Here is a 14,825-nt window from a genome sequence, read left to right on the forward strand (position 1 = left end):
CTGTATCCCAGGACCCTGAGATCATGACCTGAGCCAAAGGCAGATGCTTAACCGACTGAGTTACCCAGGCACTCCCTGGAACCTGTGTCTATATGTCACCTTCCATGTTAAAAGGGATCTGGCACATGGGATGGAATTAAGGATCTTGAGCTTGGGACATTGCACTGGGTTATCTAGGTGAGCTCAATGTAATCACAATGGTCTTTATATAAGGGCAGTTGGAGGATCAGACTTACTAGTAAGAGATGTGAGGATGGAAGCAAGAGGTAAGAATGATGTAATGAAGGGGCCATGAGCCAAGGAATACAGACCTCCTCTAGAAGCTGAAAAAGTCAAAGAAAAGTATTCTGCCCTGAAGCCTCCAGAAGTGCTAACACAGCCATGATGACACCTTGACTTTAGATTTCTGACTTCTAAAATTGTAAAAGAATAAATTCGTGTTGCTTTAAGCCAGTAAATTTGTCGTAATTTCTTATAGCATCAGCAGGAAATGAATATTGATTTTGGCACCCACTGTGGGATTCTGTAACAAATATTTAAAAATGTGGAAGTAGGTTTGGAACTGAGTAATTGGCAGAGGCAAGAAGAATAAGAAACACCTCCTTTGCCTTGAATAGACTTTTAGAAATATGGACATGAAAGGTGTTGCTGGTGAGGACTCAAAAGGAAATGAGAAACATGGTAGAGAAAACTTACATTGCCTGAGAGAATACCTAAATTGTTATAAACAGACTGTTGGTAGAAATATAGATGTTTATAAAGGTGCTGCTGCTGAGGGCTTAGAAGGAAATGACGAACATGTTATTGGAAAGTGGAAGAAAGGGGACCTTTATTATATCATTGCAGAAAGATTTGCTAAATTGTGACATACAGTTGCATGGAAAGTGGAACTTGTAAGCAATAAATTTGGATACAGCCAAGATTTCCAGGCCAAGTGTTGAAGGTGCAGCCTAGTTTCTTCTTGCTTCCTATAATAAAATGCAAGCCAAAAAAAAAAAAAAAAGGCAGATTGAGAGAAGAACTATTATGCAAAATGGAGCCAGACTTGATGATTTATGAAATTCCCAGCCTATCCAGATTATAAAAGATTTTAAAAGTGGGAGATTCACTGCCAGAAATTGTACTCTGGAGAGAATGTGAAGGCTGTGGCTAGACAACTTTTTGCTAGTGCCTCCAAAGGAACAAGAGAACAGAGTATTTACTCGCAGGGCTCTTTGAAGAGATTAGTCATATGATTCATGAATCCTCTCAGCCATCTCAGCAGGAGCCAAAAATAGATACGGGATTATCTAGGAAAGACCTTTGGAGAGGCCTCTTCTCTAACAGAGTAAATTCTTTTTTTCAGCTTCAGGTCACCAATTCTTTCTTTTTTTTTAATTACTGAACTATAATTGACATACAGTGTTACATTAGTTTCAGATGTATAACGTATTTATTTGACAATTCTATGCATTGCTCAGCGCTGACCACAAAAAATGTAGTCACCAAATAATATTACTACAATATTATTGACTCTATTCCCTATGCTGTACTTCTCATACTCATGACTATTTTATAACCGGAAGTTTGTACCTCTTAATTCCCTTCATCTATTTTACCCATCTCCTCACCCACTTCCCCTCTGGCAACCACCAGTTTGTTCTCTGTATTTAAGAGTCTGTTTTGTTTGTTTGTTTTTTAGTTTCCACATATAAGTGAAATCATATGGTATTTGTCTTTCTCTGACTTATTCCACTTAGCTTTATACCCTCTAGGGTCTAGGTTCATCCATGTTGTCACAAATGGCAAGATTTTATTCTTTTTATGGCTGAGTAATATTCCATTGTATTTATATGACACATCTTACTTATCCATTCATGTATCGATGGGCACTTGGGTTGCTTCGATATCTCGGCTATTGTAAATAATGCTGCAGTAAATATAAGGGTGCATATATCTTTTCAAATTCGTGTTTTTGTTTCCTTTGGGTAAATATGGAAGTGGAATTATTGGATCATATGGTATTTCTATATCTATTTATTTTTTGAGAAAGTTTCGTACTGTTTTCCACACTAGTTGTACCAACTTACATTCCCATCAACAGTGCAGGATCTCCACATCCTCACCAGCACGTGTTATTTCTTATCTTTTTGATATTAGCCATTCTGATTGATGTAGGGTGGTATTTCATTATGGTTTTGATTTGCATTTCCCAGATGATTAGTGATGTTGAACCTCTTTTCATGTGTCTGTTGGTCATCTGTATGTTTTCTTTGGAAAAAGGTCTTTTCAGGTCCTCTGCCCATTTTTTAATCAGATTGTTTTTTGGTGTTGAGTTGTATAAGCTTTTTAATATATTTTGGATATTAACCCCTTATCAGATTTATCATTCACAAATATCCTCTCCCATTCAGGAGGTTGCCTTTTTGTTTTTTTTATTATGTTATGTTAGTTGACATACATTACGTCATTAGTTTTTGATGTAGTGTTCCATGACTCATTATTTGTGTATAGCACCCAGTGCTCCATTCAATATGTGCCCTCTTTAATACCCATCACTGGGCTAACCCATCCCCCCACCCCTCTCCCCTCTAGAACCCTCAGTTTGTTTCTCAGAGTCCATAGTCTCTCATGGTTCATCTCCCCCTCCGATTTCCCCCCTTTCATTTCTCTCTTCCTACTATCTTCTCTTTTTTTTTAACATATAATGTATTATTTGTTTCAGAGGCCTTTTTGTTTTGTTAATCATTTCTTTGCTGTGCAAAAGCTTTTTATTTTCGTGTAGTCCCAATAGTTTATTTTTGCTTCTGTTTCCCTTGCCTGAGTATACATACCCATAAGTGGAGTGAATCCCCTTGACATACATCGGAGACTCACAATGTTTTTGTGAATATTATATCAGAAGGAATACTGCCATCTGTACTGAAAGGGACAGAGAGAAGATGAATTGAAAGACAGTTATCAATCTCCCCAAAATCTATAGGCAAAGAGCATAGTGGTAAAACTGCTTAGAGGCAACACATGCTATGATTCGTATAAAGGGAAGGATGATTCCAAAGCCAGAGCTGAGGGCCCTGAGGGTAGAGATATAGGCTCAGAGGGAGGAGTCAGGACCCACAGAGGATTAATTCCCAGGCCTCAAAACCTACTATAGTCTGCCCAGTTGGATTTTAAATTTTCTTGGTACCATGACTTCTTTTTTCCTTTCATTTTTTCCCATTTTGAATGGAAATGTACATAACTGTTATCCTATGCCTGCTCTGTTATTGTATTTTGGGATCAGATGACCTGTTCCTTGAGTTTCAGAGATTCACAGATGGAGAGTAATTTTGCACCAGGATGGATTATACTGATAGCCTTACTGATAACAAATTAGGTGATTTAGTTGACGAGATTTGTGATTTTTAATATCATAGAGACAGTTTAATGAGATTTTGGATTTAAGTTGATACTGTAATAAGTAGAGACTTTTGTGGGCTTTGATATAAGATGAATATGGTTTGTATGTGAGATAGATATGAATCTTCAGGGCCCAGAGGGAAGACTGTGGTAGGCTGAATAATGGGCCTCCAAAGATGTCCATGTACTGTTGCCTGGACCATATGAATATGTTACCTTACATAGTAAAACAGACTTTGCAGATGTGATTATATTAAGAATCTTAATAGGAAATTATCCTGGGTTATTCAGGTGGATCCAATGAAATCACAAGAGTCCCTATAAAAGGGAGGCAGGAGGATCAGATGCATTAGTAATATATGTGAGGATGAAAGAAATAGGTTGAAATGAAATGAAGAAAAAGCCATGAGCCAAAGAATGCAGACAGCCTTTAGAAGATGAAAAAAGTAAAGAAGAAGATTCTTCTGTAAAGCCTCCAGAAGTATTATGGCTGACACCTAGATTTTAGAGGTTGTACCTCCAGTACTATAAGATAATAAACTTGTATTGTAGTAAGCCACTTAATTTGTAGTAATTTGTTACAGCAGCAAAAGGAAAGTAGTAAATATTTTAACACATTTTAATGGAATTTTGTGAAGGATTAGAGAAAAGTATTTGTGTTTAATATCTCATATTTTAACTAGGATTCATTTATAAAAATATTTAAGGGGTGCCTGGGTGGCTCAGTTGGCTAAGCGTCTGCCTTCAGCTCAGGTCATGATCCCAGGGTCCTAGGATTGAGCCCCTTGTCTGGCTCCCAGCTCAGCAGGGAGTCTGCTACTCCCTCTCCCTCTGCCCCCCCCCACTTGTGCTCACTGTCTCTCAAATAAATAAATAAACACATAAATAAAATCTTTAAAAAATATTTAAAATATTTCCCCTTTAATAAAACCCTAGCTGTCGTTTATAATCTAGCTAGTGTCTCACCACATCTGTGAAAACCTTTTTTTTTTAAGTTCTCTAACACTCAGTGGCTTATCTTTTTGAACCTTTGTAGTATTTACTGTTTTTACTTCTTATTTTTATACTTAATCATGTATGGTATTATCTTACTGTCTACAGACTTCATATAGTAATTCCTTAACCATTATCAACATATTTTACCTATATTGATATTTCTTAGTGCCAGGCACCATGCTAAGTGTTGAGATGCAAGATTCAAAGAAGAATCGAAGAGACAAATCCTGCACTGAAAAGCACACATAATGTCCACTGTTCTCATTTTCTGTTAACTTGTAAGTGTGTCACCCTGAGGGCAGGGCATTTTGTATTCCTCTACTATGCTTGACATGATATTAGAACCTTAGTAAAAATTTATTCATGAAAGAAAGAGAGGAAGAAAAAAGGAAAGGAAAGAAAATACAGAACTTCTTCTATGATAGGATGAAATTCTTTCTCTTTCCCACAATCAGAATGCCATCTAAGTAATATTTTCTAGGATAATCTATTAAAATAGTTTATTCCTCTTTGTGGGCAAATCTAAACAATAACAAAATTAGCCTAAAATCCACTGTGTAGATTAAATTAGAATGAGTCCTTGATTCTTGATCTGTGTGTTAAAATTAAAACATCTGTAGCCATTTCGTATCGATGGTAATTTAGAATTTTTTATTTGGCCTTTTATAAAGGCGATGTGTTTAAAGTCAAATTGCCTAAAATACATTTTATGTTTCTTCCCTTGACCTTTTAGAAATTTAGTTAGGCAATTAATGTCTGTAATTAATGAAGTTAGTGATTTTCACTCTTGTGCAGCAGAATCTCTAAGAAGATGCCTCATTCCTATCCAGTAAGGGGAAAAAAAAAAAAACCCATGTTTTAATTTTCAGTACAGGCCTTTGGTTCCCATGGAAACAGTTCAGTAAAAGAAGTTTGAAATGTTACATACTATTTAATATCTTATATTCATATAAATATTGCCAGAAGATATGTCATATCTATTCAAGTGTAAAGTATCATGGGAGTTAAGGAAAGGAATATATTAAATTGAAACTCATTGTGGCCCATTGCTGTTGACACTGCTGGCCTGGAAGGAACTTCAATAAGAATCTCAAGGACTATCTTGAAAAAATAATCAATACCTTCAGTAGAAAAGTGTACTGATTTTGTTAGTGAGCATTCTTATAATCACACTATACTTTTCTATTTTGTAGAAAAAGTTTTCAGAACTTGAATTTAGTTTAGGCTTTGGGGGGATATCAATTTCAAATTAATTTACATTTATTCACTTAGATTTATGTGCAGACCATTGAAACTGGATGGATCCCAAATAAAAGAGGTTATTGGCTTTGCATGATAATGTAATGTTTCAAAATGTGAACCATTCCAATAAATAAGTTTTTCACTTTCAACCAATTCCATATGTTATCAGCTAATCTCAGCTACTGAGCCTAAGCATCTAGTTGTTTCAGATCACTAAGAATTCTCATGTTGTGACCCTACAAATCTTTTACATTATAACAACACTGCTGGAGGGAACTTTGGAAGACACTCAAACATTTTCTTTCATATTTGGCTTTTTTAAAACCTTAGAACATTGAGGAAATTGAACATGATGAAGTCTATATGTCACATTTTCTTCTGCTGCATCTTTACATTGAGCATCACATGCAACTTCTAGTTCTGGCTGCTACACATCAGCTTGACCATTCCCTAACGCATTACTTCCTGTGGAATCTTACCTGGTCTGCTTAGCCTCAGAATGTGAAAGGCTAAGGCAGGGATGGCACCCATCCAGTAGTACCTTAAACTCATGTTTGTTTCTTTGTATGTCAGTCTTGTTACACTGTAAACTGCCTCAGGCCAGGGGTCACATCTTACTGGTTTTTAATATATCCTTGTCTAGCCTATCTGAGATGGAGCTTGATAAATTAATATTAAATTAACAAATCCAGTGTGAAACATGCTTTGCTTAGAGAAGTATATTCTTATATCTAACAATGTATATACTGGATAATTATTCTAAATAATTTTAGAAATAATTCTTTGCATATATTTGAGTGTGTGGCACATGCTAAATTCTCAAACAGCAAATTAGCCTCTTGCTACACACAAAAATGCCTATGTGACTTCTCAGTGAGAATGATGCCTGACTGGCTTTTAAACAGCTCAGAAGTTAAGAGATAACTGGTAGAGTATTATAAAAAAAATCCATGTGATTGCATTGTCTAAGAAAAAGATAATTTCAAGATATCTCCTTAAGCAAATATTACCAAGTTTTTTCCAATACAAAACACAGTGATTTGCAAGTGAAGTGGTTACACTGACAAGATCTAATGGTACCCAGGACCCTTGCTGCTCTCTGACTCACTGCCTGACCTTGTCAGTAAACTTCTTTTTGTGCCTGTCAGTGCAGCTGTAGAACTCCAAAAAAAAAAAAAAAGTCTCCCCTAGAAAAGTCTTTCTTAACTGAGCTGTTCTGAGAAGTACATATCTTAAAAATAGAAGTAATTGTAAAGAAAATGCCATAAGGAATACTGTCGATCTCAGTAGCAAAAATTGCCCAAATATATACTGAAATCCTTGACACAAAGAATTTTTAAAACATTCTTGACTCACCTGTCTTCCTATCCCATTTCCTTAGAGTAGATTAATCTTCCTTTATAGTATAAAACACCATGGAGACCAAAGATGCAAGCTGCCACAATTGCTAGCAACCCAAACTGACTGACCACATCAAGACAAGGAGCTCTACCTTCTGTCAGTGCTAGGGGTTCTTCCCATGAAGCAATAGCCAAGGGTGGAGGGATATGGTGACATGGACTCATGAAATAGTTTGACACTGACTAAAGTCAGTTGAATGATAAAACAGTGTGTGGTATCTAAAATATGCTCTCATATGCAGATTCAGTACAGTTCCTTTTATGTACAATTTAAATCTGTCTCTGTATGATCTTACACTTTATTCAACAAGACCTTTGCCAAATTCCTTACCAATCTTTCCATGAAGGTGGAGCTCATAGGATCATATTTTACCCTAATTACCGATCAGCTTTCTGATTACTATTTACTTCTTTTGAATAAACTTTTCTTCATTATATTGTAAATACAAAGGGGGCAAGAAATATCCAGGTCAAGTAGGAGTGGGGTCCATGCAGTTCAGTCTCAGTTATAACTTCTGCTTAATTTAGTCACAGTCAATTTTGTTCTTGACTCACCTCACTCATGTGGTTGTAAAAATGCAAACGCTTTGCTATTTCTTCCTTTACCTATCTGTTCTCCAATATCTTACCTATATATATGCCTAATTTCACTAATCTAACACATTTGTACTAGCTAATACACTAGCTAAGTGATGTATTTCCCTTATCCTATGCTAGAGATATCTGTTCTGCTTGAAAACCTGTCTAACTGACAACCATTAAATCAGTTTGTGCTCTGGTACTAGGCACTATAAGGGGAGTATTAAATACTGTTTCCAACCTCACCAAACTCTTCACAAAGCAGCATCCAGTGTTTTATATATCTCCCACTTTGGCATGCCATTGAGTTGAAACTGCCTTATTTTGGAGAAATCTGAGTATCATTCTTCTGCATGTTGTTGTCCAGTTTTCCCAACACCATTTGTTGAAGAGACTGTCTTCTTTCTTACACAATACACAAAAATAAATTCAAAATGGATGAAAGACCTAAATGTGAGACAGGAAACCATCAAAATCCTAGAGAACACAGGCAGCAACCTCTTTGACCTCAGCCACAGCAACTTCTTATTAGACACGTCGCCAGAGGCAAAGGAAACAAAAGCAAAAATGAACTATTGGGACTTCATCAAGATAAAAAGCTTCTGCTCAGTGAAGGAAACAATCAACAAAACTAAAAGGCAACCTATAGTATGGCAGAGGATATTTGTAAATGATATATCCAGTAAAGGGTTAGTATCCAAAATCTATAAGGAACTTACCAAACCCAACACCCAAAAAACAAATAATCCAGTTAAATGGGCCGAAGACATGAATAGACACTTTTCCAAAGAAGACATGCAGATGGCCAACAAAGACATGTAAAGATGCTCAACATCACTTGGCATCAGGTAAATACAAATCAAAACCACAATGAGATCCCACCTCACAACTGTCAAAATGGCTAAGAACATAGGTGTTGGTGAGGATGTGGAGAAAGGGGAACCCTTTTGCACTGTTGATGGGAATGCAAACTGGTGCAGCCACTCTGGAGAACAGTATGGAGGTTCTTCAAAAAGTTAAAAATTATAACTACCCTATAATCCAGCAATTGCTCTACTAGGTATTTAGCCAAAGGATACAAAAATACAGATTTGAAGGGGTGTATTCACCCTGATGTTTACAGCAGCATTATCAACAATAGCCAAACTATGGAAAGAGCCCAGATGTCCATCAGCTGATGAATGGATTAAGAAGATATGGGGTGTGTATGTGTGTGTGTGTGTGTGTGTGATGGAATATTACTCAGCCATAAAAAAGAATGAAATCTTGCCATTTACAACAATGTGGGTGGAGCTACAGTGTATTATGCTAAGTGAAATAAGTCAGTCAGTGAAAGACAAATACTATCTGATTTCACTTATATGTGGAATTTAAGAAACAAAACAGATGAACACATGGGAGGGGGGAAGAGAGGGAAACAAACTATAAGAGACTCTTAATGATAGAGAACAAAGTGAGGGTTGATGGAGGGAGGTGGGTGGGGATGGACTAGATGAGTGATAGGTATTAAGGAAGGGACTTGTTATGATGAGCACTGGGTGTTGTAAGTAATGAATCACTGAATTCTACTCCTGAAACCAATATTGTACTGTATGTTCATGAACTAGAATTCAAATAAAATTTTTAAAAAAGAAATATAAGTATCATTGCATTTCTCTCTTAGGTTATACTATAGACAATTTTTTGTTAACCTTACAAATGTTTTTAATAAAATGAATTGTCTCAACTCTCATTGTTTAAAATTTTAGTTTAGTTGGCATGATAAAATAACTTTGATGTGAACATTCTCATGGTTATCTCACACTGTTTGCTCATATTTTGGAGGTAAGATTATTGACATATAGAGGTTGATTTTTAAAGTCATTATTGTTTAAAATCCAAAGTTGGCTCTAGCTATCTATATAGGTTATACATACTGAAAAGAAACTGAAGTATGATTAAATGACGCAGGCTTTTATTTCTTTTGGGAGAATGTCATGTTTGTTAAATTTTAAAGTTCTTTTTGATGTAGAGTAAAATTGAGAAATAAATTACACAGAAAAAAAACCTAAGTGTACCATTAGATTATTCCAGGAATATTTTAACTCCGAAAAATAAGTCAAAAAAGTTCACAGTAAAAGTGTCATTAACACAAGGTATGTTTTAACACCATGTGCATTTATTTTAAAGGGTAAGTCGTTTTATATCAAATGGCAAATATAGCCACCAAAATGGAACCTATCCATTAATGAACATTTAGTAAAAAGAAATGTAAGTACAGAAACATATTTTCCATCCATTTCAGAGTTTCTATGTCTTATAAATCATTTCAACAAAAATCTACAATATATTTCAAAGTAACTATTATTTAACCAAAGCATTTCAATTAAAATATAATATTTTGACCATTAAAACATAATATTCTGGTATAATTAGATTTTCTCATATTGCTAGAGTCAGAAGGCATATTTTGTTTATTTTAGTATCTCCTAAATCACTTAGTACAGCTCAATACAATTGATTTAATGAAGTAATTCTCTTCCTTTTTCCTGTTAATTTTCTTTTTTGCTTTTGAAATTCAAAGGTCATCCTAAATGAGCAAAAATATAATGGCTTGGCAAACCCATTAAAATTCATCCTTTTCCTCTGAATGTTTTGCTGAATTAATTAATCTATTCATTGATCAAACATATACTGAAGGGAAACTCTGGGTTACGATATGCCAGGCACTATGTAGCAACTGGCATTGAGATGAATAAAACACAAGACTTCTCAAAATACTCACAAGCTAGTATGGAAGGCACATAATCAGATCATTAAAATATAACGAACAAAAATAATTTATGCATAACAAATATGATCTATTTTCATCAACTTTGGGTACAAATCAATCAAATCTCTCTTCTTCTAATTATCTACTATCTGATGTTAGCAGAAATTCCATAGTTTCTTCTTTAATCCCTCCCCATCCCTCTTACTTTCATTTTAAAACCCAATAACCCAGGGGTAGTTATTGAGTACAAAGTGATCATTTTTGCTTCTAAATATCAGGAAGAGAGAGAACTGAGAAAAGGCATTTTAAGTCTATCGAGGTTTTCACTTTTGTTGTTGCCACAAGGACCTGAATTTCCTGGATTTTCGGGTTCTTTTGATACATACTTATATGTTCAACTATTAATCCAGAAATATTGGTGCAGAAATTCTTTCTATGCCCCATTCTGTCACTTAGTTCTTGTGTAAGCTCAGGTCATCAGTCTAGACAACTTCTAAACTCATGTTAAGGTCTAATTTAGAAGTCTTGGCATCCTTTCTTTTCAGTGAATCTCAGTAACTATCAGTCCAGTCAACTAGAGTTCATATAATATTGAACCTCAAAAAGTAAAGGATAAGAGGGATGCCTGCGTGGCTCAGTCAGTTAAGCATCAGCCTTCAGCCAGGGTCATGATCCTGGGGTTCTGGGTTTGAGTCCCGCATCAGGCTCCCTGCTCAGCGGAGAGCCTGCTTCTCCCTCTGCCTACCGCTCCCCCCTGCTCATGCTCTCTCTCTCTGAAACATAAATATGTAAAATTTTTTTTTAAAAGTAAGGGATAAGAATTATAGCAATTTTTTCTTAAGTGTCTACTTAAGCTTTATGCAAATTTAACCTTTTTATTAGATTATTTTTATTTTTCAAAGGGTATTAGGATATTGAGAAGGGCTGCTTTTTCAAGGCACACATAGCACAACTTTCCTTTAAAGCATCAGGTACCTATAAGCCTTTGATTTCTACGGCAGTGATAGGGAGCACACACACAAAAATATGCCTACAGGTGAGTTGTCTCCACCTCTAGACACAGGAGAACATCTCACTTATATTTAATATTTATTTTTTATTTTTATTCCTGGAACATGAGGACATACTCTGTAATATATACAGAAAGTAATCTGGAAATATTGGGGAAACCCCTTCAATTTAATGAGATCTAGAGTAATACATTAGTTTACCCAATAAATATGTACTGAGGGTCTACTGATTTTTTTTTTTATTTAATTGACACAGAGAGAGAGACCGTGAGAGAGGGAACACAAGCAGGAGGAGGGTCAGAGGGAGAAGAAGCAGGCTTCCCACCGAGCAGGGAGCCCGATGTGGGGCTCGATCCCAGGACCCTGAGATCATGACCTGAGCTGAAGGCAGTCGCTTAACCAACTGAGCCACCCAGGTGCCCCTCTACTGATTTTTTTAAAGATTTATTTATTCATTTTAGAGAGAGAGAATGTGCGTGTATGAGTGGGGGGAGAGGCAGAAGTAGAGGGAGTGAGAGAAACTCAAGCAGACTTGTGCTGAGCTCAGAGCCCAACACAGGGCTCACTCTCATGACCCTGAGATCACAACCTGAGCTGAAACCAAGAAACTGATGCTTAACCAACTATGACACCTGGGCACCCCTGTGTCTACTGTTTTCTAAGTGCTGGGGGTACAGCAGTGAATAGGAGACCCTAGTTCTTATGGAATGCATATTTTAGTGGTTGGAGACAAAAAATTATGAACGAATGCATGTCATATGGCAGATGGTGATAAGTGTTTGAAAATAAAAACTAGGGTAAGGGAACAGAGGCTGAGGGTGGAGAGGATACTATATAGAGTATTTTAATACAGCACTCAGGGAAGGCCTTTCTGCAAGGTGACCTTTGGGCCACCACCTGAAGTGAAGAGCAAATCATGACAATATCTATACTAAGAGCATTCTGTATAGAGAAGGTAGTAAGATAGGAACATGTTTTGAGTCAGGATAATCAGCAGCTATGAAAAGAGTGAGGATGCGGAGAGGGTGTTTAAATATTTCTTTAAAGGTTTAGAAAATCACATGATGTATTAGTTTTCTACTGCTGCTATAATGAATTACCACAAATTTAGTGGCTTAAAACAGCACATATTTATTATATTACAGTTCTAGAAGTCAGAAGTCTGAAAATGGGTCTTATGGGGGCTAAAATCAAGATGTCTGCAAGGCTATATTCCTTTATGAATGTTTTGAGGGAAACCTGTTTCCTTAACTTTTCCAGCTTCTAAAGTCTGCTTGAATTCCTTAGTTCATATTCACATTCCTCCATCTTCTAAGCTAGCAATGTGGCATTTCTCTGATCATTCTTCTGTAGTTTCATCCCTCTCTGACCTCTTCTTCCTCCCTCTTCCAATTAAAAAAAAATTTTTTTAAGTAATCTCTACACCCAACATGGGGCTCAAAATCACAACACTGAAAACAAGAGTTGGATACTCTACTAACTTGAGCCAGCCAGGTGCTCCCTCCATCTTTCACTTTTTAAGGACACCTGTGAATTCATTAAGCCCACCTGGATAATCCAGGATAGCCTCCCTATTTGAAAACCAAATGATTATCATCCTTAATTCCATCTGCAGCCTTAATTTCCCTTTTCCCATGTAGTATAACAAAGTCACAGGTTCTGGGGATTAAGACATGGACATCTTTGAGGAATCATTCCTCATATATATATGAATATATATGAATATTCACACACATATACACATCAGAGAGTTGGGAAGACCTTTCTGAGCATGAGAAAAACCCCTGCTACCATATAAGAAAAGATACATTCTGTAATTAAAAATGAAAACTTTTGGGGCACCTGGGTGGGTCACTTGGTTAAGCATCTGCCTTTGGCTCAGGTCATGGCCCCGGGATCCTGGGATCAAGCCTGGTGTTGGGCTCTCTGCTCAGTGGGGAACCTGCTTCTCCCTCTCCCTCTGTCCCCCCACCCCTCTCATGCTATCTCAAATAAATAAAAATAAAATAGTTTTTAAAATTTTTAAAAATGAAAACTTTTGGGCAAAAACACAATACACAAAATTAAAATTAGAAGAATTGTATCTTATATGACATATGAAGGACGGTTTTCTTACTAATATGTATTGAAGTACCAACACCTAAAGGAAAAATGGTCAAAGGACATGAACATGCAATTCTCAGAAAAAAGATACACAAATAGATGATAAATATATAAAAAGAGATGCTTAAGCACTGCTCATAATTAGTATTGCCAAATTTAGCAAATAAAAATACAGGATGCTTAGTTAAATTTGAATTTCAAATAAGGAATGCATACTTCCTAAACATCACAAGGGCCATACTTATACTAAAAATTATTTGTTGTTAACAGAAGTTCAAATTTAATTGAGTACCCTTTATCTGACAACTCTACTCATAATGGAAGAAGTATAAATTAACAAAGCAATGTGATTCCATTTTAATAGCACCTGGCAAAATTAAAAATGGTTGTACCCTATATGTTTAACCTTGTCTGAGTTCTAAGTCACATTAGACCTAGGCAAGAAGTACCGCAGTTAACCCAGTCCCCTAGAGGTCATGGCCCAGAATTAGTTTTGTTGCCCTAAATCTGAGTTACAATGTACCACAGGTGGGCACCTAGGTACTATGCTGCATACCAAAATGCAGTTTTTCTTGTTTGCTCTGTCAGAACAACCAGGCTCTGCTTTGGTATTCTGCAGGTACTGCAATTCATTTGGAGCATTGATCCATGTTCTTTTTTTTTTTTTTTTTTAAGATTTTATTTGTTTGAGAGAGAGAGAGCATGCACAAGTGGAGGGTAGAGGCAGAGGGAGAGGGAGAAGCAGACTCCCCACTGAGCAGGGAGCCCAACACAGTGCTCAATCCCAGGATCCCAGGACCCTGAGATCATGACCTGAGCCAAAGGCAGACTCTTAACCAACTGAGGCACCAGGCACCCCTAGAGCCATGTTCTTAACTTCAACCTGGGTGCTTGAGTTCTAAAAGCCCTTACCTAATCTTATCAGCTCTCTCATCTTTGGGGCTGAATTCTTTTCACTATGTCCCCAAGACTTCTTACTGTGCCTTGCTCCACTTGAGACCATATGACCTGGAACCAAAAAAAGCTGAAGTTTTTTTTTTTTTATTATGTTATGTTAGTCACCATACATTACATCATTAGTTTTTGATGTAGTGTTCCATGATTTATTGTTTGCGTATAACACCCAGTGCTCCATTCAATACCTGCCCTCCTTAATACCCATCACCGGGCTAACCCATACCCCCACCCCTCTCCCCTCTAGAACCCTCAGTTTGTTTCGCAGGGTCCATAGTCTCTCATGGTTCGTCTCCCTCTCCGATTTCCACCCCCCTTCATTTTTCCCTTCCTACTATCTTCTTTTTTTTTTTTTTAACATATAATGTATTATTTGTTTCAGAGGTACAGGTCTGTGATTCAACAGTCTTA

The sequence above is a fragment of the Leptonychotes weddellii genome, chromosome X (assembly GCF_054177405.1).
Source record: "Leptonychotes weddellii isolate Sample4059 chromosome X, ASM5417740v2, whole genome shotgun sequence".
In the NCBI taxonomy this organism is placed as follows: Eukaryota; Metazoa; Chordata; class Mammalia; order Carnivora; family Phocidae; genus Leptonychotes; species Leptonychotes weddellii.